Below are 6,793 nucleotides of genomic sequence, written 5' to 3'. Positions count from 1 at the left end.
GCTCTACTAAGGGCTGTGCGCAAGGAAGCACGGCTGGCATTTTAAGGATTTCAGAACTAAGTTTACGCAGAGTTTTTGAGACACACATTTAGAAGTCTTGACTAAAGCTGACATCCTTTGACAGCAGTGGAACAGTTAGGAAAGTGAAATGTGGAGAAAGTTGCTGTTTGCTTTTTCTGCATTCTAAACTATCAGCAAAGCTCTCCGTTTTATGTTTTACTCAGCCCCTAGCATGGTCATAAGTATGTTTCTAATCAAAGTGAAGTGATAAACAGAGAATAACTAGGTGAAAAGGCTAAGGGATTAAGTTCCCTGGCTATACACTTCGGTCTATTAAAACAGAATATATAGAATCAAATAATTTAAAACCTCCTGATAAATAAATGGAAGTGTTTAAAGGTGGATTTATTACAGCCTTGGCTCAACCTTGAACTGTACAGAATCAAGTGTCACTGGAGAATTTAAATAGCGTGTCCCTTAGGGGGGAAATGGGGCTGTGCTTTGGGAGACAAATTCCATTTAGTAAGTGCAATTTAGGAAAATCAGGGCCTGGTATGTGCATGTGATCGCATTAAAATGCTCCCCCTGCTTTTTTGACAAAAAGCATAGCATAGAATGAAAAGTGTTTACAGGGCATTATATTGAAATCCATGCACCATTCTCAGCACTGCTGTTGTTGTTGTTGTTCTTCTTATATTAGCTCAGGAGGGTAAACCTTAGAACTTCCTGAGTGATACTCTATTTCCTAAGCAGAGCAAACAAAATCAAAACAGGTCAAGCAACTGCTTCATGTGATTCAGAATCTATTCCCAGTGAAGGATCCTGTCCTTGGGACATGAAGGTCTCTACCTGGGGACGACAACGTCACACAGTCTTTACTTTTTAAGTAGAGGAAGAGGAGTAGTCAGAGCTTGGCATCATGGGAATTGGTCCAATGCAACTTGGGGAAACGTGGAAATAAAACTATAGCATATCTTTGTAAAACAAATAAGCCAATCACTCTTTTGGTCACAGAGGTTTTACGAAGCCTCTTTCCATTCTCTCTTACTCAGCATTTTCCTTCACTGCTTGAAAAGGTTTTCTTTCCTCCTGCAAGGACTCAGCCTCCTTTTCAGATCTTTCTTGTGGCAAAGTCTTCCAGGAGCAATCCTTATCGTGTATATAAGAACTGCCTTCCTGTTGGAGAAGCACCTAACTTTTGCAGGTGCATGGGCCTGCCACTGGTCACCCCAAGCAAGGTCTGCTATCCGTGAAGAGTTTATTGAGTTAACTAAGCAGCTAATACATTATGGCAGACTAGATCAGGAACTAGAAAACAAATACCATTTGTAAACAGTAGTAGCTAGGAATCAATCACTCAACTCTCAAGGACAACTAAAGAAGAAAATTAATTATCCAATATACCAGAAAGATAATAATGGTTCTTCATGGCTAAAAATGGATGCTTACATAGGATAACGCAGTTCACCTGTATGTCAAGCCATCGTGATATAAATGGTAGCCTTTTTTGGGTCTTCATCTGAATGACAAATTACGTGGTCTTCCTAATAGTAATACTTTCATCGCTGAAAACATCTTTTCCAATGCCTTGCTACGATCTAATTTGTTGCATATGACTGTGGTTTTATCACAAGGGGGTTTTCATTAAAAGCCTGTGGTCACCCTGTCTATAGAAGCTCTACCCCTTTCACATGATAGAGTTGGTTAATCACAGGACCGTATGTAGGAGGGAGCACAGCCCAAACCGGAGGTAGGCTAGGTTCAGAGATGCTTGGTTTCTCCAGGATAATCTTCTGTCTGCCCCACGCTCCTCGGGTACATGCTTTCCTCTGAATCTGTCTTCTCCCTATTCCTCTTGCCAGTCCCCGTCCAAGGCCTGAAGCTCCCAGGTCTTCCACTATCACCAATAGACCAATGATTGATGTGTCCACCAAATGTCTGCGCTGTGAAGGGTTATTTGCAAGTTTAAAAGGAGCAAAGATGTGAAAGACAAAAAGAAAGCTTTCCTGGTGGAATTTCTGGCATCCACCCTTAAAACCACACCATGTAGACAGCCTCTTCATTTACTCTTACACCTATGCCATCAAAATCAGTGAGGCCAACAGACACCACGTGATCAACAGGACTCCTCAGCGTAAATGATCTGAAACACAAGGTCAAAAACAGCCTCTTGGTTTTAAATGCTTTTCATTCCTTGGGCTGTGAAGCTATGTTATAAGTTTCTGAAAATGACACTTACGGGAAAGCAAACAGACATCCAGAGTGTGTCTGTCATCTCGTACTTGGAAGGCAGGGAATATCTGAGATCAGTGTAACACTGATAATACCGATATAAAAAATAATGTATGCATCGAATATTCAAATCAATTTCTTAATTCAAGTGGCATACAATTGGCAAACTAATTATATGGTATTTACTTTTTATTGTGTGAAAAATAACATTTTATAATATCAATAAATTCTAGTGGATTGTTTCTAATAGAAAAATTAAAAAATATAGAGTAAGGAATTTCATTAAATCATCCAAAATCCTTCTAAAGGCTGTGATATTGTCTCTCTTCTACCCTTCAATCATTGATTTATTATCTTCTATGGTTTGCCTTGCCAGGGCATTTAAGGACTAGTATAAGCATCATCTTTGCAAATGCTTTCAGACTTTCAGCTCTGAATTTCTGCACAGCTTTAATGGAATTCATTATCCAGGCACGCACTATCTTGTGAACTGAATCATCTTTTTGAATTGACCATGGCTTCACTGATGCCTTAACTGAAAGACATTTTTTTGGGAAGGGTATAGTTTTCATGTTTTATTATACGCATTTGAATTTCATTATTACATACTGAGCCCAAGTATACGCTTGCCTTGGCTTATGTCCAGATGTTTGAACTGTAAAGATAAAATGGATGGCTTCATATTAAATAATTAGAGACTCTAGGGGTGGAAAATTCTGTCTACACATTCATACATTTAGTGGCACAAGTAAATTCTAGGGACTATGATATCTATAAGACTGTATTCAGGACTGAAGGGAGAAGTCCTTGGTTGCTGACAAGAATCTCCCCTTGAGTTCAACGTCAGACAAACTAAAAGAGTCTGTCAGTATACAAAAGCCCCTGAATTGCACTAAATCTCCAGTCAGGAGACAGGTAGCAACAGGACAAGTAAAGGAATTGGCTCCTGCCTTTTCTGGCTATGGGGACGGGCCAGTCTGCAGTGAGCAGAGCTGACTGGGCTAGGAGGCAGAAAGCCGACAGGAGGCAGTAGCTCAAGTCCAAAGTGTGCAGATTAGAGGAGCAGGCTGGAAATTCTAGAGGCGGAGTGGTTAATGCATTCCTCAACAGTCCTTGCTTTCTAATCAAGTTCCTAGGATGCTTACCTCAGAGTTAACTAAAGATACTTAATGATGCAACTGACCAGCCCATTTACTTAACCTGGAAAAGCATGGTGTTAGAGTGAGCATATTTAGTCCTGATGCAGGCTAGATACACATGCATTTAGTTCTGGTACAAAGTTATCACCTTCCACTTGGAATTTGCATAAGAAATGGCTCCTAGCATGTTTTGGTCATGTCTATGACGGTCATTGTACTGACAGATGAAACGACTTGCCATTCTTTAAAAAAAAAATCAGGGGTGCCTGGGTGGCGCAGTCGGTTAAGCGTCCGGCTTCAGCCAGGTCACGATCTCACGGTCCGGGAGTTCGAGCCCCGCGTCAGGCTCTGGGCTGATGGCTCGGAGCCTGGAGCCTGTTTCCGATTCTGTGTCTCCCTCTCTCTCTCTGCCCCTCCCCCGTTCATGCTCTGTCTCTCTCTGTCCCAAAAATAAATAAAAACGTTGAAAAAAAATTAAAAAAAAAAATCATGGTCCTTTCTTTGTTTCTTTTTTTCCTTATAGCTCTGCTTTTATTTTTTCATCAGTTTTATTTGTTCATTCACTAAGTGAATATTTAGGCAACACCATCTTCCTTCTCCAACAAGGCATTGTGCCAAGTAATATGCCATGCGAGATGTGACCCCTGCCTTCCATGGGTTGCATTCTGGTGGGAAGCCTAGCACTTGTACCCATACGCATAATATTCCGGGCACTAATGACGTACTGTATCTGTGATGCAGACCATGTGCTCCAGAAATCTGAAATAGAAGGGATCTGGCTGTAGCAGGAATAATATGGGAGCTGAAGGGTCTAGTTCCTTTTGATAAAGATTGGAGGGCAGTGTTGGGCAGAGGAGCTGCAGCAGAGGCAACAACGTGGAGGTTAGAAGGGCATTCTATGGTCAAGAAGTAATCCAAAATAAGTGACATTTAGATCTCCACCTTGAGGAGATCTCAAGGGCTTGAGACTGGAAAAACAGTTGGGAGCCAGAATTTCAGGCTAAGTGATTTGGTCTTAATTCCGTCGGCCATGAAGAGATAGTCAAAGATTTTAAGTAGGATCTTGGTGACTTTGCTGTGCTTTAAGAAAATGATTAAGGATGGAGGGCGCCTGGGTACCTCAGTGGGTTAAGCATCCAACTCAGGATGTCAGCGCAGGTCACGATCTCACTGTTGTGGGATCGAGCCCCTCATCGGGCTTTGCACTGATGGCATGGAGTCTGCTTGGGATTCTCTGTCTCCCTCTCTCCGCCCCTCCCCTGCTCATGTGCTCTCTCTCTCTCTCTCTCTCTCTCTCTCTCAAAAATAAATAAATAAACATTAAAAGAAAAGAAAGAAAATGATTGAGGGCACTCTGCAGGATGGACCACAGGAGAGAGGACGGTCAGGTGGGAAACTATGGCAGCACTCAAAGGGTGGTGTGGTAAGATGGGAACTCTGGCGGTAGCAGTACGAATAAAAGGAAGAGGAGAGATGATACGTAACATGGGCGTGTTATTTTATGTCCTCAGAGAATTGAGTTTGTGTTGATTAGTGAAACAATACAACCAGTTACACTTCTGTTAAGCCTTCAAAAATTGTAACAAGTTATTTCACAGACATTGTGCCCATGATTTACTTATGAAAGGGACTCAATCAGTGATTTAAAAGGCATATATCTAATGGCACATAATTAATGACTATCATCATTTTAAGCCCAATATGCTTCGTTGTCCAACCCTTTGCTCCCCACACTTCCCAAGTGCAAGGGCGTCTTCGGGGCACCACCTGTTCAACCCTCATCCATCCCTCTGAGACCCATGAAGCATTGCTGTTTTGAGGGTGGGGAAACTATAGCACAGGAAGTATAAGTATACAAGGTGACACAAAAGCTGCATTCTCATTACACCAATTTCCTTTAGCAGGAGACAGGTCAGAATAGCTTTAGGTGGCAATTACTTAACAGTCAAATAATCTGACCAGGCCAAACTTTTGATGAAACAGCCTAATTGGCAATAATTAAGGTTGAGCATATGTGGGGGACGAGGGTTTCTCATCTAACAAGGAACTGCCCTTAATTGCTGGCACTGGCATGGATAATTTAGAAAATTTAGGATGTTGACATTAGATTGTTGTCATGGATTATTTGGAATAATTTTTGTCTCTTATTCAAATTTAAGAAAGAAAAAGACTTGCGAATTCTTCACTTTGGGTTGAGTATGCCCCAATCTACAGGCTCCCTGCATGAGACTGTCTATTTAAGGATAATCCCCGACTCGTCGATGGGAAGAGAAAATCAAAGCATCGGAAAGAACACAAAGATCAGTTGAACACAAGTTTTGACAATATCACCGGCTATCCGTCCCAGCAGATGACACTAGTAAGCCATGGTTTAATTGAAACAATTACTGTGAATATACAGTGGTTGTGTGTTTGTGTATCTACTTGGGAATATAGAACTTCTGGTTTTGCACGTGCATATGACAAGGCAGGACCAGGGAGAAGAAAGAAAGATAAGAAATTTTACCTAAAAGCAGAATTTTCTGAGTATTTACGTGTAAAATCATGTTTGTCCTTAAATTACTTAAAGTCCTTAAATTACTGAAAGGCTTACCTCTCAGGTGTTTGAAATGGAAATCATTCTTCCGGGATTCTTTTTTATAACTCATTTTTGTTTGTGCAGAATTGACGGAGAAGGGCCACACTCTGATGTGCTACAATTTAGTCTTCTATCACAAGCAACAGAATACTGGGCTTTGAAAGCCGACGGTGTGGGGGTGGGGGAAAAAGGGGGGGGGGAAAAAGAAATGTTTATACCTCCTCATTTTGACATGGCTCCTTCAGAAATCTGATACTAAATATCTTCCTGCATCTGGGGGAGGGAAGAAAGAGACCATACAGGAGTTCTGTGCGTAATGTTGAAATAAAACCCTCTATTGTCCACCAAGACAATAGAACTAGTCTATAATAATGCAGTACAAGTGGAGCATAAACTCCACAAACCGGCAATGCAATCTTTGTTCCAGTGTAATCTTCCATATCAACTATCGACAGTCCCCAGAGGTAAGAGAAAGGCCTTTTTCCTATTTCCCATAACTTGCCATCACCTCTCTCTCTCTCTCTCTCTCTCTCTCTCTCCCATCCGTGTAGGAAGCAGTAGAATAAAGTTCCCCTCTGGGATGGCTAAACATGTTTGACAACATAGGAACTGTCCTAAATCTTGGCCAAAGTCTCAAGCTTAGCCCAAACTGTTTGTATGGAGAATCAGAAAGAATTGGCTTCATTATCCGTTTCAAAGTCTGTAGGGGGTATTTATTTTGGATGGGAAGAGAAGTAGAAATACTGAGAATTAAGGTGTGGGGCGCTTGTAATCAAAGCACAACTTGAGAAGACACCGTTTCAACGTCCGTCTAGAGAGACAGCATCTCTTCAAGAGAGTAGGA

General features: G+C 41.4%; 1 long non-coding RNA gene across 1 annotated transcript; it reads right to left on the bottom strand.

Moving 5' to 3' along the window:
• Positions 1-387: 387 nt before the first annotated feature.
• LOC121029927 (uncharacterized) lies at positions 388-6,180 on the bottom strand. Its single transcript, XR_005789985.1, has 2 exons — positions 5,965-6,180; positions 388-2,143 (listed from the first exon to the last, which is right to left on the bottom strand). It is a non-coding gene; the product is annotated as an uncharacterized LOC121029927 (long non-coding RNA).
• Between the last annotated feature and the right edge of the window lie 613 nt (positions 6,181-6,793).

Source organism: Herpailurus yagouaroundi, unplaced genomic scaffold (assembly GCF_014898765.1).
Source record: "Herpailurus yagouaroundi ecotype Mexico unplaced genomic scaffold, PumYag 139, whole genome shotgun sequence".
NCBI classification, from domain to species: domain Eukaryota; kingdom Metazoa; phylum Chordata; class Mammalia; order Carnivora; family Felidae; genus Herpailurus; species Herpailurus yagouaroundi.
The sequence above is the reverse complement of the archived record's forward strand: the minus strand, read 5'-3'. Positions and strand labels throughout refer to the sequence as shown.